Source organism: Pleurodeles waltl, chromosome 2_1 (genome assembly GCF_031143425.1).
Source record: "Pleurodeles waltl isolate 20211129_DDA chromosome 2_1, aPleWal1.hap1.20221129, whole genome shotgun sequence".
Classification (NCBI taxonomy): domain Eukaryota; kingdom Metazoa; phylum Chordata; class Amphibia; order Caudata; family Salamandridae; genus Pleurodeles; species Pleurodeles waltl.
In genome coordinates, this window is record NC_090438.1 from 68,459,458 (window position 1) to 68,478,449 (window position 18,992).

Genomic DNA, 18,992 nt, shown 5'->3' on the forward strand with positions numbered 1-18,992 from the left:
ATATATTCATCTAGTTTTTGGCAACAAAGACATCGGAAATGACAGTGAATGGAGAACCAGAGTCAGCTAAAACTGTAGTTGGCACTTTGTCAATGAAAACCTCCCATTGAAGAATATAGGGTTGCAAATAAATACTTTTTTTTACTAAATCCAGTTTGCAATCAATAACAGAAATGTTTTTGAAGTACTTTGGTTTTAAAACCAGTCTCCTGTCTCAGTCACTTTTTCTGACGAATCATGTTGGTCACAAATGGTGAGTATCACATTGACAAATATCCCTTTATCTTCATTATCAATGTCTTGAATGGAATTAATATTTTTAAAACCATGTTTACAAACAGGATCAAGATGGCCAGTTGTCTTGCACTTCATGCATTACTTCCCTACAGCTGGGCAAAGTTTAGAATTAGCCAAATGAGTGTATGGTCCACACCTGTAATATTTGCATGGAGAACCAGAAGCTTTTGCAGATTTTCCATTCATTCCATTTAGTCCTTTGGCTAATTTGCTTTTTGACTTACCTCCATTTTTATCAGATAGGTTCTTGTGTTTGATTACACAAACATTTTCATTAGTATTTTAGTTTTCAGACATCATCTTGATAGAACGCATGGCAACCTCAGCATGCTTCACAGTGTCAGTGGTTTCTCTTAAGAAAACAGGGATGGAACATACAATACAATAAACACTGGGAGCAATATTAGGAATCAACATACAATACAAGACACACTAGGAACAGTACAAGGACTCACTATCTACAACAAGCAGACTCCCGCCTGAATCGGGAAGGTCGGCATGTATATGTAGTATCCACCCTGAGGCCTGGGTTGGCCTCACATTTCAATACATTGACATCCTGCTGCTCAGGAGTCCACAGATTAGTTACTAGTGTCCACAAAATTTATGCATTAGCGCCCCACGCAGCCTTTCAGCTTCGCCGGCCTGCTGGCACCACAGCATACGTGCCAACCCTCCCGATTCAGGCGGGAGACTTCCAATTTCAAGGCTAGTCTCCTGCCTCCCGATTCCTGCACATAAAAACCCAATTCCTCTGCCGGCTTCAGCTCCCAGGATCTGGTCTTGTGTAACTCATAATATGCACTGCCAGTAACCTGCTTCGGCAGCCAAGTGAAGAGACTTGCATCACACTCTCTCTGTCATAGTGCTTTCCCACTACTCCTAAAAGGTAAGGGAAAAAAACACACACATTTGCGTATCTAATATCTGATCCTGCAGCAGCAGGCTTGCAAATCCCATACATAACAGTAACCTGATTCAGGCCCCAATAGAAGTCAATGGGGGAAATACATTCTCCCGATTTGTTTCTAGGAATCTCTTACTTTTCTCTTCTAAAATGTTGGCATGTATGCCGCAGCTGCCCATATGGGTTGGGTTTAAGGCTCATAACCCGCAGCAGTCAATAAATATTTTTTACACAAGCCCTATTTTTCAAAGTCATTTAAGGCTTTAATGGTGTATCAGAAAACAATGGTAAAACTCTCTTTTCCTGAGTTTCACTTGTGTGCCAAAAGTTCAAATATATCAGATATTTCAGATATTTCAGTGGTAGATTGCTCTTTCAGCCTCAGACGTCAATAAGGAGCTATTGCTCAGAAGTAAATAATCCTCCCTCCAGCCGCTGTAACACGAACAAACCCCCTCAGAGAGAGACCAGAGCGCCTCCCGCGTGCTCACTTTACAAGGATTGATTTCCCGTGACAGCACATCTAAACGATTCAGCTTTTTTTGTGTCTTTGCTTCAGGCTGAAAAGCTGATCTGAGCCCAGACACCATGACAACATGATCTTTTTAGAAACTGTAAGGAAAGCTAAGCAAGCTCTTTCTCACTCTCTCTTTCTCACACACATTTGTTCTCACCTCTCTTTTCACCTGTAGTTTCTCTCTCTCGCTCTCTCTTCCTTCCTTTCTCCCCTCTCTATTCCTCTTCCTTCTCTTCCTCTTCCTTTCTAATTCACTCTTCCCACACTTTTTAAAATATATCAAAGCCTCTAATCAGAAAATTTTCCAGCATAGAATAACAAGCATTTGCAATGCAATAGGTCTAGCATTTGCAAGAGTTAGAGCTATTAATGTAAATCGATAAGTGGACATTTATTGCCACATAAATTGGTCAACCCTGCCTCAGAATTTGGTCCCTTCCTGCCACATAATACTACTGATCAAGCAGCTCTAAAAGATCATGGGTGACAAAAGCAAACTTTTAATGAGAGACAGTGAAACAAGAATTGTGAAGGATAGGGTATCACAGCTCTATACAATGATGAGCAAAATTAAAGTGCTGAACGGTAGTTAAAGAAGCTTTGCGCTGACATTTTGTAAGCTGTGCATGAACAGGGTGCACTGTCCTCTCAGAAACTGTGACGTGAGGTATCTCAGAAACAATATAAAGTAACTGGATTCATACAAAATGCTCCAATACTGCTCATTGTGCTGTGTGTGTAAAACTTGAAAGCGCCATGAGCGCAAATAAAAAACAAACAATGACAAGCAACTGGTAGTTATGCAAATCGCTACAATACTGCCCATTGTGCTGTGTAAAACTTGAAAGCGCCGTGGGCACCATGAGTGTGAAGAAAAAACAAAACAAACAATAAAAAGTAACTGGTAGTCATGCAAAGGGCTCCATAGTGCCTATTGCGCTGTATAAAACTTGAAAGTGCCATGGGCACCTTGAGCACAAATAAGAAACAAAATAAACAATGAGAAGTAACTGGCAGTCATGCAAAGCACTCCAGTACTGCCCATTGCGCTGTGCCAAACTTAAATGCGCCATTGCCATCATGAGCGTGACTGAAAAACAAAAGAAACAATGACAAGTAACTGGTAGTTATGCAAATTGCTCCAGTACTGTCGATCGAGTTCCTGCAGAAATCGATCAGCAGTATTAGAGCGATTTGCATAACTACAAGTTACTTGTCATTGTTTCTTTCGCTTTTTAGTCGCACTCATGATGCTTTTATTTAATTTTTTATAAAGCGGGAACTCAATCAGCAGTATTGGAGCGATTTATGCAAACCGCAGATTGAGTTCCCGCTGTAGAAAAACTGAAAGCGCCATGAGCATAACTCAAAAACAAAAGAAACAAAATCAATTAACTGTTAGTTATGTAAATCACTCCAATACTTCCCATCAACTTCTCGCTTAGGCCAATTGAGTTCCTGCTGTATAAATACTAAAAGCACCATGAGCATGATTAAAAAACAAAAGAAACTGACAAGTAACTTGCAATTATGCAAATCGCTCCAATACTGCCGATCAAGTTCTGCGGGAACCCAAATGGCAGTGTTGGAGCGATTTGCATAACTACTAGTTACTTGTCATTGTATCTTTTGTTTTTTAGTTGCGCTCATGGTGCTTTCAATTTTTACGGTTGGCAGTATTAAAGCGATTTGCATAAAGTGCTCCAATACTGCTGATCGAGTTCCTGCTGTATAAAAATTGTAAGCGACATGAGCACGATTGAAAAAAGTAACAATAACAAGTAACTGGTAGTTACGCAAATTGCTCCAATACTGCTGATCAAGAGAAGGTCAAGCTAAAAATAAAAAAGTAGTCCACAAACCATCCGTAAAACATGGACGCTCAGTATGTTGGCCAGGGCTCTTGAGGAGGGTTAAACACCAGAAAAAGTATGATGTTTGCATGCATTTAACAAATAAAATGAGGGGAATTTCGAAACATAAACCCAAGAACAAATGAAAATGATGGGTGTGGTTAAAGCCCAGAGAATAGATAACAACAGGTTGGAAGTGCTGGGGTACTTGACCTAAAAATCCCTTACCTCCACATACTGTTAATTCAGATGGTGACCACTTACTATGTGTGAAGGTTAATTTTCCGATTTCCATGCATAAATGAGTTTACCAGCATTTGAAACTGCAAGTCATGCAACTGAATGTCTGCTATGGGACGGTTAGCACAAATGTTCACTTGACAAATTTTAGCAGAGCTAACCTGAAATTTATTGTATGAGTGGAAAATGAGTGGAAAATAGCACCAACATGGACAGTTTGGGTCTGTAAATGCACTTTATCTCTTGTATCCCTATTCAAAGCAACACAAGGTATTTAATACAACTGGTAAATACTGCCCAGTGAGACATCGGAGTTTACCAGGAGCCTGAGTGTAGAAAGGCAGATAATTGTCACATCCAATAAAAATCCGACAGCGACTTTTCTGGACTAAGCAGGAGATTCGTAGAATTATAGTGCAATGCAGCACAGCAACCAAAATTGCTGCATTGCACTGATAGGAGAGTGCAGCTCGGACCAATATTTACTATGTGTGACTTTGCAGTGGTGTAAAGTCGTAATTAACACACCTACGGTTTTAATTTCACCCACCTGTACTTCAAGGCGACATTTAAGGTCTCAATCTCTCACACAATTACCAGCCTAAAAGTCCTGCTTTGTCGCTGACTTTAGGCCACCCATGCCTACTGAAGACCATACTATATGCTAATATTGCCTGATCGGCAGCACCCCTCCTGAATCTTGTCAGTACTCCCCTTCCAGTATCTCTCCATTTCAAGTCATTCTGCATTGTAGACATGGTGAGTCTACAAGAAACAGTATGCTGGGCCAGTGTTATAGTGCTTTGAAAATGTGGGGGAGGCATTTGAATTGTACTTATTTGTGATTGGGGAGCCAATGGAGCTCCTTCAGATGGGTGTGATGTGAGTGCTGCATGGTAGGTTAAGAGAGATTCTGGCTGCTGAGTTCTAAATAGTCTGTAGCTTTCTGGTGAATATTTAGTTGATCCTGGCATAGAGGGTGTTCCCTCAGTACACTTTGCTTGTAATTAGGGCGTGAGTGACGTTTTCCAGGATCTGATTGGAAGACATTAGCCCAAATTTGGTGGCTGAGGTAATTTGCCAATGGTGACTATGGTTCTGCAATGTGCATCAGGTGCAAGCCTGTCTGCACTTGACTCTGAGGGTAGCAAGGGCGAGCAGTCACAGGCTTCTCAGTCACACCAGTCACAGTCAATAGCTCAGAACACAACAATCATCCGACAGACACAATAACTTTAACATCCATAATTTTATGTTTAGAAAAGCAAGAATGTTTTATTCTCACAGCAGTACTCAATACTACACGGTTTCATCCACTATACAGAGCAGTGATCCTGGTCACAATTTTCCCTCATGGTGCTACACCTGATGATTCCCACTCATGCTAGCTCCCACCTGGGTGACATTTGATAAGCTTGTCCCCCCAACAATTACAGAATAGGCCTGAATTAGCCTGAGGTGCAGATTCCGGTACCCCACGAGTTAAATGTGCACCAATTCATGTGTATCAAGTGTTAACCCTGGTGGAGTAGTGGATAGGATGCTAGCCTCTTGTACTCAATTATCATGGATGTAGAGGCTTAGTCTTCCTCCCTTAGGGGGAGGCCCACAATAGTGGAGACAGTCTTTGGAAGCTGCTGAGGAGACTAGGTGGGCTCATGAGTCTTCTCACACAGCCACCTGGGTTCAGTCCAGCATCGATTGGTGGCCTTGGTGCTTGCGCGGTCTAGCTGCTGCATCCCGATACAGCCAGTGACATAGATGCAGCCCCTCTTGGTATATAGGTACCTGCCAAAGCAGGTACACATTCCAACTGGGCTGATGAGATTTCCAGGGCAGTTGCAGCCCTTACTGGGCTGATACGTTCACACAGGCAGTTGTAGATCCAAGAGAGACACTGCATTCACTTAGGCTTTGTGGTGTTCGCCAGAAACCTTGTGAGTGACCGGAAGACCCTCTGCAGCACAGGTTGCTTATTGCTTTGCTTCCAGGCAGTCAGATCTCTGGTTGTTCCTTCATTCTGGGACATGTGGGCTTCTCCTTGTCTATAGTCTTTTTTCCTGCAGAGCCAAGCAGACTCCTTCCTCCTCTCAGAAGGCAGTCTTCTAGGCAAACTGCCAAGTCCTCCAGCAGTAAGTGTAGGTTTTAAGTGATTGTCCATCACCTCTGGGAGACTAGCAGTCAAGCAGACACTAAGTATAGTCACCCAGCAGTCCTTTTAGTACTTTGAAGAGCACTCCTTTCCTTTTTCAAGAAGAACTTTAGACTGGAACTAAGTGGGGCGATTTGGATTTCATTTTATACACATTTTCTAGACAGGGTGTGGATCAACTGTCTCAAACTTCAGAATCAATTTGAGGTGTTTCTTTTTTAAATTGCCCTTCTCAGGCTGCTCTCCAGATATAGCCTCTGTACGGAGTGATGGTTCTCACAGCAGATAGCACTGGGGCTCTCTCCAAATTGCAGAACCTATAGCATGGGCAAAATGAAGTGTGATGTTTCTGCACCTGACTGTCATCATCATGTCTGAAGCAGTTGTTAGAGACAGACAAAAGGCTACCTAAAAACCTCCTCACATTGCACAATCTGCAGAACCCCGCAGTTGCCAACTTGTTTTCTTGATTCACTCTCTGCAGAAGATGTCAGCTGTTCAGCTGAGCAAGGTGCTCAAGTGGATTTTCCCTTTCTTTGCTACTTGTGGTGGTTACAGTGGAAGTAGATCATTTAATGTTACTTGCCAATCTCCTACAAAAACAATTTCTGCATGCTTCGGGTACACTTTTAGGTTGAATACTGTTATCCTGGCTAAATCAGGGCCGCCGTTTTGCAAAGAATTTGTAGTCCCACCCCTCACATCTACCATCAACCAAAGGACAGTACTCAGGAACACCCAATCAGCAACCCCTTGCTAACAAACATCTTCAAAGAATTTCTTAATGTAGCCCAGTCTCAATCCTCCTCACTTCAGTGTCCTGGTCTCCACACTCCAGACTCAAGAATGCAGGCAATACACTTTCTTTTTTTTTTTTTTTTTTTTTTTAAGTTTCAAAAGTTTTATTAAGAATATATAAGGCGGTACATACAGCATATAAACAAACTGTTTAGCTTTCAAAACATTGTTTTTGTTCGTTTACCACAATTATTTCCATTGTAAGCATATATACATGTACTGTCAGGTAAGTAAAAATTCCCAGTTGCATAGTTGAGTTGTGTACCCTTATTTTGAAGAAGAGTGGAAAACAGGTGGGGGGGGGGTGGTAAGGGGAGTGGGAGCGAGGATAGGGTTGTGTAGGAGGGGTTGGTCTTGGTATAGGGGAGAGACAAAATAGTCATATGAAATGGGGAGGGGGAGAGAAGGGAAAGAAAGAGGGAGAAAGAGGAAGGGTAATCGCGGGGGAATGTAGAATGAAGAGACTCGAGGTAGGCAGGGTGTCTTTGTATCCTGAGACTAGCTTGTTCAGGCCTAAGAGTAGATCGTTCTGTACTTCTCCGTCTGTAGCAAGTTATTATCTAGGGGTAGATAATATGTATGATAGATATGGTAAGGTCGGTTAGAGAGTGTCTACGTCTTATATGAGTTGGTTTCTCAGTCCTTGTTTGTGTTAGGAAGTGACTTGTATTACTATGTTGGGTAGTTCAGGGTCTCGGGCATGTGACAAAATTAGAGGCCTGTGGATTGATAGAGAGAGAGAAAAAAGAGAGAGAGAAGAGAGGATAGCGTAGCTAGGGAGAGAGAGAGGGGGAAGTAGGAGATTAAATGTGTTTCCGGAGTCTAGGATTCTCAGAGGGTGATTGGTAATTAATATTCCCTAATCATTGATCATTGAACATTGATCATCCGTTGGTCATCCACCAGCCGCTTCATGGTCTCTTCAAGAATGGGCGCCAGACCTCCTCAAATTGTTCTGCTTGGTCCTGTAGGTTATAAATCACTCGTTCATGGGTAGCCGTTTGATACATGGCCGTCATCCATTCCATGGGTGTGGGGGCAATGCTAGATCTCCAGTGCCGGAGTATGCATATTTTGGCCGTGGCTAGCGCCGTGTGGATTAATCGTTTATGTGCCCGCGATAGGGAGGGATACGGGTGAATGTCATGTAGAATGATAAATGCTGGTGGGGTCGGTTTTGGTATCTGTATGAAGTCCGATAAGGCGAGGCGTACCGCGTCCCATAGTGACTGTACCGTGGGGCAGTGGCATAAAATATGAAGTTGGTCGCAATATGGCTCTGTGCATCTCCAACAGTTCGCGTGAGGTATCAACCCTGCCCTGAAGAGTTTAACGGGGGTCCAGTACCATCCCTGAAGGATTTTAAATAGGCAAAATTTCAGGCGTGCTTCACGTACGCCCCTGTCGAGGGCTTCTAGTATGTCTGGCCATTCTTCGTCCGTGTAGGTTATCTCTAGTATGTCCTGCCACTTTAAGCGTAGTCGTTCAAGTAAAGGCTGAGAGTAAAGGTGGTTAGTTAATTCGGCATAGAGGCCAGCCAAGACGCCTTTTTGTCGGCCCCATTTCTGAAGATAGGTGACGATGGGTGAGGTTTTGAGCAGCCACGGGGGGGTTCCTAATGTTCTCCGCATACAGTGTTTGAGCTGTAGATATCGCCACTCCTGGTTACTTTGGATACCGAATTCTTCCTGGAGGGAGGCGAATGTGCGGAAGCTATCTCCATCTATTATGTGAGATATATTGTGGATACATGCCTCGGACCATTGGGGCCATCTGAGAATAGTCCCTCCTATTTTAATGCTTTTATTCCCTGCTATGGGAGCCTGAGTATGCAGGGAGGGGTGTACTCCTAGTAGTCGATGGGCTCTGCACCACGCTGTGTTTGTAGCCTTGAGGATGGGGTTAGTTAAGGGAACGTGGTCGGCGTATGTTCCTCCCATCTCCGTATACTGTCCATATAGGAGTTTCTCTGTGATCACCCATTGCGGTGGATCGGCTATATCCGGAAGCGTATATATTAGCTGTGAGAGTTGTAGGGCCAGAGAGTATTGTTCTACCGAGGGTAGTCCTAATCCTTCATAGGGCTGTCGTGCCAGTATTATTGCAGGTTTCAGTCTTGGGCGTGAGGAGCCCCAGACGAAGGCCCTTATGGATGCGTCTATTAATCGGAGTGAGGAAAGAGGTATCTGTAGGGGAAGCATGCCTAACACGTATGTGAAGCGTGGTAAGGTGACCATTCTGACCGCCTGTGTCCTGCCCCACATGGACAGGCCTAGTAGGGACCATTTGGCAAAGTCTTGTTTCATTTTAGATATAAGGGGGTCTATGTTGTCCCTGACCATATGTTCTAGACCTCTGTTAATAAACGTTCCTAAATATTTAAGGCGGGTCGGGGTCCATTTGAATTGAAGGCCATGTATTGCTGCCCTCGTCGTTATGCGGGATAATGGTAGTGCCTCACTTTTATCCCAGTTTACCCGATATCCGGATAGGGATGCAAAGTCTTCTATAGTGGAAAGTAGTGCTGGGAGCGAGGTTTCTAGATCGGACATTGTTAACAGAATGTCGTCTGCGTAGAGATATATTTTGGATATGCCCCCGGTGATATGGATCCCTTTTATTTGGTGAGAATTTCGTATGGTGGCAGCTAGGGGTTCCATGGCCAATAAAAATAGAAGTGGCGACAAGGGGCATCCCTGGCGTGTGCCCCTTCCGATAGGGAATGGGTCTGACATGATGCCCCCACAGTTAACCTGTGCTGTGGGGTGGTCATATAATAAACGTACTTTAGAGATAAATTGTTCCCCCAGGCCAAAATGCTTCATGGTTGTGAATAGGTAGGGCCACTCAATGCGGTCGAATGCTTTCTCCGCGTCTAGGGACAGGGCTAGGGCTTCGTCAGGTAATTGTATGGATTCTAACAGTGTATGGCAAAGAGTTCGCATATGATTTCTGGAGGTACGGCCTGGTACAAATCCTACTTGGGTATTGTTAATCAATTATGGTATCACCTTGCGGAGCCGCGCTGCTAGAACACTGGCTAGGAGTTTGACATCCCCATTCAAAAGGGAGATAGGACGGTAACTGCCGCAAAGAAGGGGGTCTCTCCCTGGCTTAGGCAAGATGACAATCGTGGCTTTATTGGATAGAGCGCCCAGGGAGCCTTCTTGACATGCTTCCGTCAGTGCTTCATGTACTGCGGTTATTGCCTCCTTCCCAGCCCATTTATAGAATTCCGCAGGGAATCCGTCCTCTCCTGGTGATTTATGGTAGGGGAGGCTTGTTATAACTTGGGTTATCTCTTCTTTGCTTATGTTACCGTCCAAGAGGGCCCTGCCTGCCTCAGACAGACGGGGTAGATTGGCCGCGGCAAGGAATGTCTCCATTTGTGTTTGATCTGTCGTTGTTTCAGGAGTGTACAAATGTCGGTAGTACTTGGCGAACTCGTTTACAATGTCTTGTGGGCGAGTTAGCACTGCTCCTGAAGAAGATGTTATGGCCGCAATGGCAGAGGCTGCCTCTCTTTGTCGGAGCTGCGCCGCTAGGAGGCGACCTGCTTTTTCCCCTTGTTCGTAATGGCGGCCTCGCAATTTTTGCAGTGCGTATTCCGCCTGAGATGTATAGAGTTCATTGTGTGCCATGCGGGCCTGTTCTAAGGCGTGTCGCAGCCTAGGGGATGGTTGGGCGGTATATTGTTTAGTGAGGTCCTGTATCGTGGTCTCTAAGGTGGTTTGGCGGGCTATTCTGTCTTTGTTGGCCAGTGCTGCATCTCGCATCATATTCCCTCTTAGGGTTGCTTTTGCTGCCGCCCATAGGATCCTTTTTGAGGATACAGTGCCTGAATTCTCGGCCATGTATGTGGTTACATGAGCTTTTAATTGTTCCTTCCCTTGTGGAGAGCGATATCTGTGTACAGCCAATCGCCATGGTTTACGACCAGAGAAGGAGAGTCCCACCTGGATCCGGATTAGTATTGGGGAGTGATCTGAGAGCCCGCTGTCTAGGATACAGGTGTCTTGTATATGAGGGATTACAGTGTGTGATACTAAGAAATAATCCAGACGCGATTGGGTGCCATGGACGGTGGATAAGAAAGTATGGGCCAGATGTAGCAAAATAACATTTTGCGACTTGCAAATAGCGAGTCATTGCGACTCGCTGTTTGCAAGTCGCAAAATGTTATGCAGAACGGTGTCTCAGACACCGTCTGCAAGTCGGTATGGGGTCGCAATGACCCACCTCATGAATATTCATGAGGTGGGTCGTAAATTGCGGCCCCATACCGACTATGGGCACTCGCAAACATGGAGGCCTGCTGTAGTCAGCAGACCTCCGTGTTCGTGACTGCTTTAAATAAAGCAGTTTTTTTTTTTTTAAGTGTAGCCCGTTTTCCTTAAAGGAAAACGAGCTGCACTTAAAAAAAAAAACGAAACCTTTAGTTTCGGTATTTTTTCAGGGCAGGGAGTGGTCCCTTGGACCACTCCCTGCCCTGAAAAAATGTTTCTGGGTCCAGTCACAAACTGGAAGGGGTCCCATTGGGACCCCTTCCAATTTGCGAGTGGGTTACCATCCACTTGAAGTGGATGGTAACTGCAACACCATTTGCGACCGCATATGCGGTCGCAAATGGTGTTGCATACCACTAGGAATCGCAAATAGGAAGGGAACACCCCTTCCTATTTGCGATTCTGAAATGCATTTTGCGAGTCGGTCCGACTCGCAGAATGCATTTCTGCATAGGAAAAGGTGATTTGCAACTCGCAAACAGCAGTTTTTGCCGTTTGCGAGTTGCAATTCCTTACCTACATCTGGCCCTATATTCCTTATCTTTCGGGTGTTGTATTCTCCAGCAGTCCACCAGACCGACGTCAGTGGTCAGGTCTGTCAGAAGCGCTCTGTCGTGATTGTTACATACATCGACAGGGCCTGTCCTATCCATTATGGCGTCTTGGACGAGATTCCAGTCCCCCCCGATTATGTATCGAGTAGTTCCAATTTCTGTCAGGAGGCGATTTAGCTGTAGAAGGAATGGGCGTTTTGGGCCGGTTGGTGCGTAAACGGATCCCACGCATAAAACAGTGTCCCCTAGTTTTAATTTAGCAAATATATACCTTCCTTCCGTATCATTCCAGGTTTTAATGATAGTGACCGGGAGGGATTTACGCACTAGTATCGCCACTCCACATTTGCGGGGTCCGTTACTTCCAGATTCCTGACTCGTTGGACGGCAGCTGAAGGCAACCCTCCCTACCCAATCCCGTTTAAGTTTACTGGATTCCAGAGTGTCAAGGTGAGTCTCTTGAATCAGAGCTATATCTGTTTTTTTGGATTGAAGATAGGACAGTATCTTTTTCCGCTTAACATAGCTCGTCATGCCGTGTACATTCCAAGAGAGTATGCGTAATGGTCGCGTCGCTTGAGGGTGGGGCTTCGACATATTGGATAATTGTGAGTAAGTAAGCACCCTCAATCTGGGGTTGGTGTTGGTGGGGGGGGGAGGGAGGGTGGGAGATATTGACTTAGTAGTTAGAGTGGGAGTTGTGTTTCGATATGATACGGTGTTTTATTTTATTTTATTTTATACGGGGTTAGTAGCTGGTGGAGGCCAAGGGAATCCTCTGGAGAAGAAAGAGAAGAGAGAGGAGAGGGTGAAGGAAGAGAGGCAATATAAGTAGGACGAGAGCCAGATGGAGGGGAAATATGAGGGAAAAAGAAGGCAAGGAGAAATGAGAGGGAGAAGAAAAGAGGGAGAAGGGGGGGAAGGGATGGATGCGTGTGCTGAAGTTGAGATTGAGAGTATAGCAAGAGAGCGTGCAATTTGGGGGAAGAAGTGGAGAAGGGTAGGGATGAGGGAGGTTAGGAGTCCAACCTCCTTCGTTCGTTAGGTCTGTAAACGGCGGGACCGATTTCTCTCGGAGCTCTCGTGCCGTCGGGCGGTCTCGATCGGTGGGGGCGAAGGGGGGAAACAGCAGACAGCCAGTTATCGATATGTCGGTGATAAGGAGGGGTGGGGGGGGGACACACAGCAGTGCTTATGTTTATGTATCAGGAAGTGGGTCTGTTCATCGGTGGTTAGTGGCTAGTGTATTAGTTATATATCTAAAGTGTATATTGGCAGAAGTAATGATCGGTTAATAACTATAGTACCTGAGCGGCGCTGGAGAGGAGGGGGAGGGTGTCGGGTGTTGATGGGGTATGGTGTTTAGGATGTTGTGCCTAGTACTTGATGTTGTATGGTATCGTAGGGTGTTTTGGAGTTCATAAGATAGGGTCGTAAATTAAAGTAGGGACTGGGCAGACAGAAAGACCGAGACCGGCTGGCGAGGGGAGGGGGGGGGGCAGGGCATAGGAGGGGGGGAGAGAGCTCAAACAGAGTATTATAGTTCTCGCGTATGCATGGGTACATAAAGATACCAATATACAGTATAATATAATACTTCCTGAGCATTTCTTTTCAACTATAACACTGCCTCGTCTCGTCTCGCCTTACAACTGTTCAATGACATATTAGGTTGATCAACATAACCTATCCTGGCATCTTATCACATTATCATGTTAGGAGCCATTATGCCAAACGTCTCTCTATTAATCGTAGGATAGGTAATGAGTGTAGCTGAGCCCCGGGTTACGCGAGGATAGTGCGTATCTCATCCTATTACTAACTCCTTGCCGTGTATTATTACATCATAATACTGACATACTAAGGTCTTACTTGGTATGTGCCACCATCATAGTCGTTCTGTTGTTGATGATAGTTTAAGATAGTAATAATGATTAGGATGGGGGTAGGTACGAACATCTGGGGAAAAGAATAGCTAATAGTTTATAATTTACATTGTGATGTTATAATGTGGTGTGGAGTGGCAGTGTAGAATATCATAATATTTCGCTTTGTTATGCGGTATTATGTTGTATTATGTCCTCGTGTTCTATTTTTTTTTTTTTTTTTTTCCCAGTTTCTTATTGTAGAATAAGGTAAAGTCAAGTAGTGGGAGCTTTGATATGTTTCAGGTTATATCGTATTGTGTGTCCCTGTATTGGAATTAATTTATCTTTACGTGGTCTAGTCCCATCCCTTGGGGTGATAATGGGGGCTAAACGGTTCTAATGTCGGCGCTGGTCGAGTGTGGTGTGTATTAGGAAAGTTTCACATACTTTGTTGTTTACTACCATGAGATATTTTGTAGTGTGTGGAATATAAGGTAAGTTCCATGATAGTTAATTAGTGTTTATTTTTTGTTATCTGTTTAATGCCCCTGTTACCTTGTTACCTTGTTATAGGGTTATAGGGTAGGGACCGGGCCCTTATTCAACATACAGTGAGTTGGTGGGGTCTGATCCCTGTTCTAGTAATCATCATCTGTTGTGTACTGAGGGCAAATAACGATTTACTGGTAGTTTTCCATTATAGGGCCTCGGCTCTAGTCATAAAGAGCATAGATTTTTCATTTATCGGGTTTTAACATTGATACTAGCAGTCTTAGACAATTACAATAGTAATACACATATGATCTGGAAAGGTACTCATCCTTCCGCGGAGTCTATAGTTGTTATTTTCGACTCTCTGGCGATAGTCCCATAAGTCGTCTTGTCGCGTTACCTTCTCAAGAAGACCCAGTTGTAGGCTTTAAAGGGGAGCGGGATTTGTCTCTTTCCGATAATTGGGTGTGGGTTACTACTGCGTGTAAAATCTGACCCCTGTCATCATATGATCTAGTTAGTCTCTCCATGTCTCTACCTCTATGACTGGCTCCGGTGTTGTGTAGAGCCGTCTTCACCTTTTCTATTCCCGAGTGGGGGGTTTCGGCCCTATCACTGCCTCCTACAATGTCATGCTCACTGTCTGTGTTGTAAGAGTCCATAGGCTGGGATTGGAAAGAGTCAAGGAAGAGTCTCAATTCGTCGGGGTTATAAAAGTCCTTGGATACTCCATTTTTTGTAACCCACATTCTTGCAGGGTCAAAGAGACCGTATTTCATCTCTAGTTTGCGAAGCCGGGGTCGTAGGGCTAGGAAAGCCTTTCTACGTTCGTTGGTTTCCTTGGAGTAATCGGCGTTTATTCACATCTCGTGCTGGTCTATTCGGAAAGGGCCGTGGTTGCGTGCTACTTGGAGTATTTGTCGGGTTTGATTATGCCGCAGCAAGCATGCGATGATTGGGCGGGGCCTTGAGGAGTTGTCAGAGCGTTTTGGGCCTATCCTGTGTGCCCGTTGGAATTCTAGCAGCGGGTCAAAGTCCAATGAAATCATTTTTGGAAGAGTGGAGGTCAGAAAAGTCTGCATATCCGAGCCTTCTTCGTTTTCCGGGATCCCAAGTATGCGGATATTGTCTCTCCGGCTCCTGTCCTCCATGTCCGTTAGTTTGCTCCTGAGGTAGATGAAGTCTTGTTCTCACACCTGAGACGTGTTGATCTGCGTCTCTAGTGATCCCATGCGTTGTTCTAGCCCTGTCACTCTAGATTGAAAGCCGGCAATGTCAGATCGCATGGATTTGGTTTCTAGTGTCAATGAAGTTATAGAGGCGTCCATCCCCTCTATGCGGCGGCTGACGATGGTGATCTCTTGTAGTATCCTGTCCATAGTCGTGGATTGATCTTTATCAGGCATCGTGGTGGACTCGTTTAAAGGTGGCGATGTTTGAGGGTTTATCTTCGTGGGGGTTAGGCGTTTGTGTTGTAGCGCTTCTGAGAATAATAGTTGTCGTGCAGGCTTGCTGACAGGTTTATGGTTCGGTTTGTTGCCGGGCATCGCCTCAATTGTCTACAGAGTCTGACCACGTGGGGCCCAAGATTCCCTCCGTAGATTCCGATAAGGATATAGATGTTCGGTGGCTTACACTGGTGTCAGTCCACTCCCTTCTCCTGTATCTCTGTTCTCTTGGCTCCCTCTGGCTCTCCTCATCTCCGGTGCCCCTCCAGTCGCTCACCCCTTTCGTCCCCTCACCTCCACGTGCCTCCCATCGTGCCCCTCTGCCCTCCTCAGTATTAGTTGTCTGGAGGGGGGGGGAGAAAGTTTATTATCTCAGCGGGAGGGTTTTTGTTGTCCCTCTGTGATGGAAAAGAGGGGAGAAGTCGTGCCTCTGCCTCCGGCGATGCCGTTCTTATTTTGAAGAGATTCGATCCTACCTCTCTTTGGGTTTCTCTCCCAGCTGTCGAAGGGGCCGCACCCCTTTGCTGCGTCTTCCCGTCTCCCTGTGGGGGGGGAAGGTCCACGGGTGTTTGTTGGCGTTGTAGGGAGATGGATGCGGGTCGTCACGGCCTGTTCAGCTTGCTCCTTGCCGCTACGGGCACGCCGTCCCCGGTCTTCCGAAGACGCGACTCCGCCCCTTTTTCCAGGCCTTATCGGCCTGGGGCGAGTCGCGAGTTTCCTGCCTTGCGTCCCGCTCCTACGGGGTCCCCGGACATGGTTCCGTGTCGCCGCTGTTGTAGGGGTGGAGGGGCACCGAACCCGTCGCCCCTCCGGGACCACCTCGGCGCGGAGCTCTCGCTCTAAGCGGCCATCTTGTTTCGTGGCCCGGTCCAGGCAATACACTTTCACTGTCAGAGGAAGCTGTCCTCAACCCCCATCTTGTGCCATACCAAACCAGTTGTGTACTGCAGATTGATAGGGACTCTTGTTGAAAATGGTGAGGGCCCCACGTCTCATGGATATTCGTAGGTCTTAGATTGAATGCAGCCAGCATTAAACCCCTGTGCCATGCATGGAGCATCCAATCTGAATGCAGTACTCACACTCACTTACATACAGAGGTCTACTACTGCACATATGTTACACATGTACACCACACATGCACACACTAAATATACATAGAGTATGTTAGTGCAAGGTTCTGGGCATTCACATAAAAGCAGAACTTCACACAGAAGGGCCTGTAGGACATGCTTTCAGTGACACAAATAAAAAGGTCTGGTCACAGTACTAATCTCAAAACACATTATGCTGCTACTACTGCTTGTCTTTTATCAGTTAAGAAGGAGTAAATCCAGTGTAGTGCTTGTCCTTGGATGAAAGTTTCATGAGGCACCTGATGAGGATGGGGTGTGGAACCATGTCAAATGCTGCAGAGAGGTCTAGGAGAATGAGAGCTGCTGTGTCTTCTCTTTCAAGGATCATGTAGATGTCTGTGACGGCAAGGAGTGCTGTTTCTGTAATGTGGTTCGGCCTAAATCCTGATGGTGTGCATTAAGAAGCTGATGGGTGTTGAGGTGGTTTGTGAGGCTTCAGTTGATACATTTCTCTAAGACCTTTGCCGGGTATTGTAGGAGAGAGATGGGTCTGTAGTTAGAAAGCGTGGCTGGGTCAGCGAATGGTTTTTTGAGCAGGAGCATGATGGTGCCATGTTTCTAGGTGCCTGGGAATGTGGTAGAGTCAATGAGGGCATTGAGGATGGCTGTTAGTGCTTCACTGAACGGTAGGTGTCCTTTGGGACTAGCCTGATGGGAGCAAAGGTCATATGGGCCCCCCAAGTGGATGGTGTTCATGGTAGCAACGATTTCGTGGTAATGGCAGGCCACAAGGTCAGGGTTTATTCTTTAGCCCTTATGGGAAGTTGAGTAGCATGGGGTCCGGTTTAGGGTCAAAGTTGCTGTATATGGTGGTGATTTTGTTACAGAAGAATTCTGAGACCTGCAAAGATCTTGTGAGTGGATTATGTTGCTGAAGGCAGCAGGAGGCACAGTGAAAACCTTGATGGTGGCGAAGATTTCCTTGTTGCTGTTAGTCCCGGCATTGATGCGTTCTGCAAGAGCTGTGCGCTTGGTGTTCTGTTGCTACTGGTGCTAGAAACTTAGATCTGATTTAAACATGTCTTTATCTGTTGGTTCATGACTTGTTGTCCATATGTGCTCCAGTTTCTTGTAGTAGCGTTACATCACCCTTAGTTCCTCTATGTACAAACTGGGCTGTGGTAGGGCTCTTGCCCTTGTGTTGTGTTTGAAGGGAGCCAGGGTGTTGGCCCATACACTGATTTAACTGTTGAGGTTCTTGATGGCTTTCTGCAAATTGTTGGTGTGCTCAGGCCAGTGCAAAAAGAGGGTGAAACCCACTCTTTTTCTGTAATTCTTTTCCAGCTGCAGCGGGCAGTTCCTGTGGTAGTAAATCTGGTGGTGCGGGATGGGTGTGCTGAAGCTGATGAGGGCATGGTCTGTCCAGGTTAAAGTTGCTGGCTTGTCAACTCTGATGTTGCTAATTGAGAAAAAAATCAGGGGTCCAATAGGTGTCCAACAATGTGGATGGGTTCAGCAATGTACTGGGTGAGGCCAAGGTTTCTGAGGTTTTCTAGAAGGACTGTAGAGTGTAGGACAGTGTGAAAGTTAAGGTCTCCGTGGAGAATGCAGGTTAAATTGTCGATGATAAGGGGTGCAACGAAGTCTGTAATTTCACTGGTTAAATTGGTGTGGGGTCCTGGTGTATCTTGAATATGAGGTGTTCCATGTAGCTGGTGAAGATATCTGTGTAGGTGGTGCAGCTAGTTGTACCTTTAAATATAATGGTGACTCCACCTCGAGGCTTGTGCTGACAATCTTGCCTGGTGGAAATGGCTGTAGCGATGTCCAGTGCAGGGGTTGGGTTTAACCATGTTTCTGTGAGGAAGATCAGGTCTGGAGTGTGGTTGTACAGTAAGTCTTTTTTTTGTGGCATGTTTGGTGAGTGAGGGGAGCGGGTGTTGCAGTTTGTGTGACCATGAGTAGGTGGCATGTTTGTGTGGGCAAGTGGGGTGCTGGGTGTTGTTGGTACAGAAGTGGCGGGTGTAGGGTGTGGAAGAGTGTGTAAAAACTTACAGGAGGTGCATATAAATGTTCTTTCCATTTGTGTGGTATAATTGTCACGTAGGTTCTCATTATCCTAATAAGACTACTGGATTTGGGTGGTAGAATTGCCTGGATTGTGGGGGACTGAATCTAAACCTGCTCCAGGTGACGCCTGTCAGCCTAATCGGGGTTTGTTCCTGCTAACTAGCAGTGCCTCATCTCCACCCAAGAGCAGGGATGATTTGGCAACCGGGCGCATGACATAAATGACTCCTCAGGGGAATTGTGGTCACTCAGATCTCATCCATTTCTCTCAGTTACATTAGTCTCACGTATGTAAGGACAATCAGAGGCAGAGTAAGGTTTTATTGAAGTAACTGCATCTTAGATAATAAACAAGGATTGCAATAACTAGGATGATGAAGCGTAACAGGATTAAAATTGTGACAAGGAGAGTAAAACACAAGAATAATGCTACC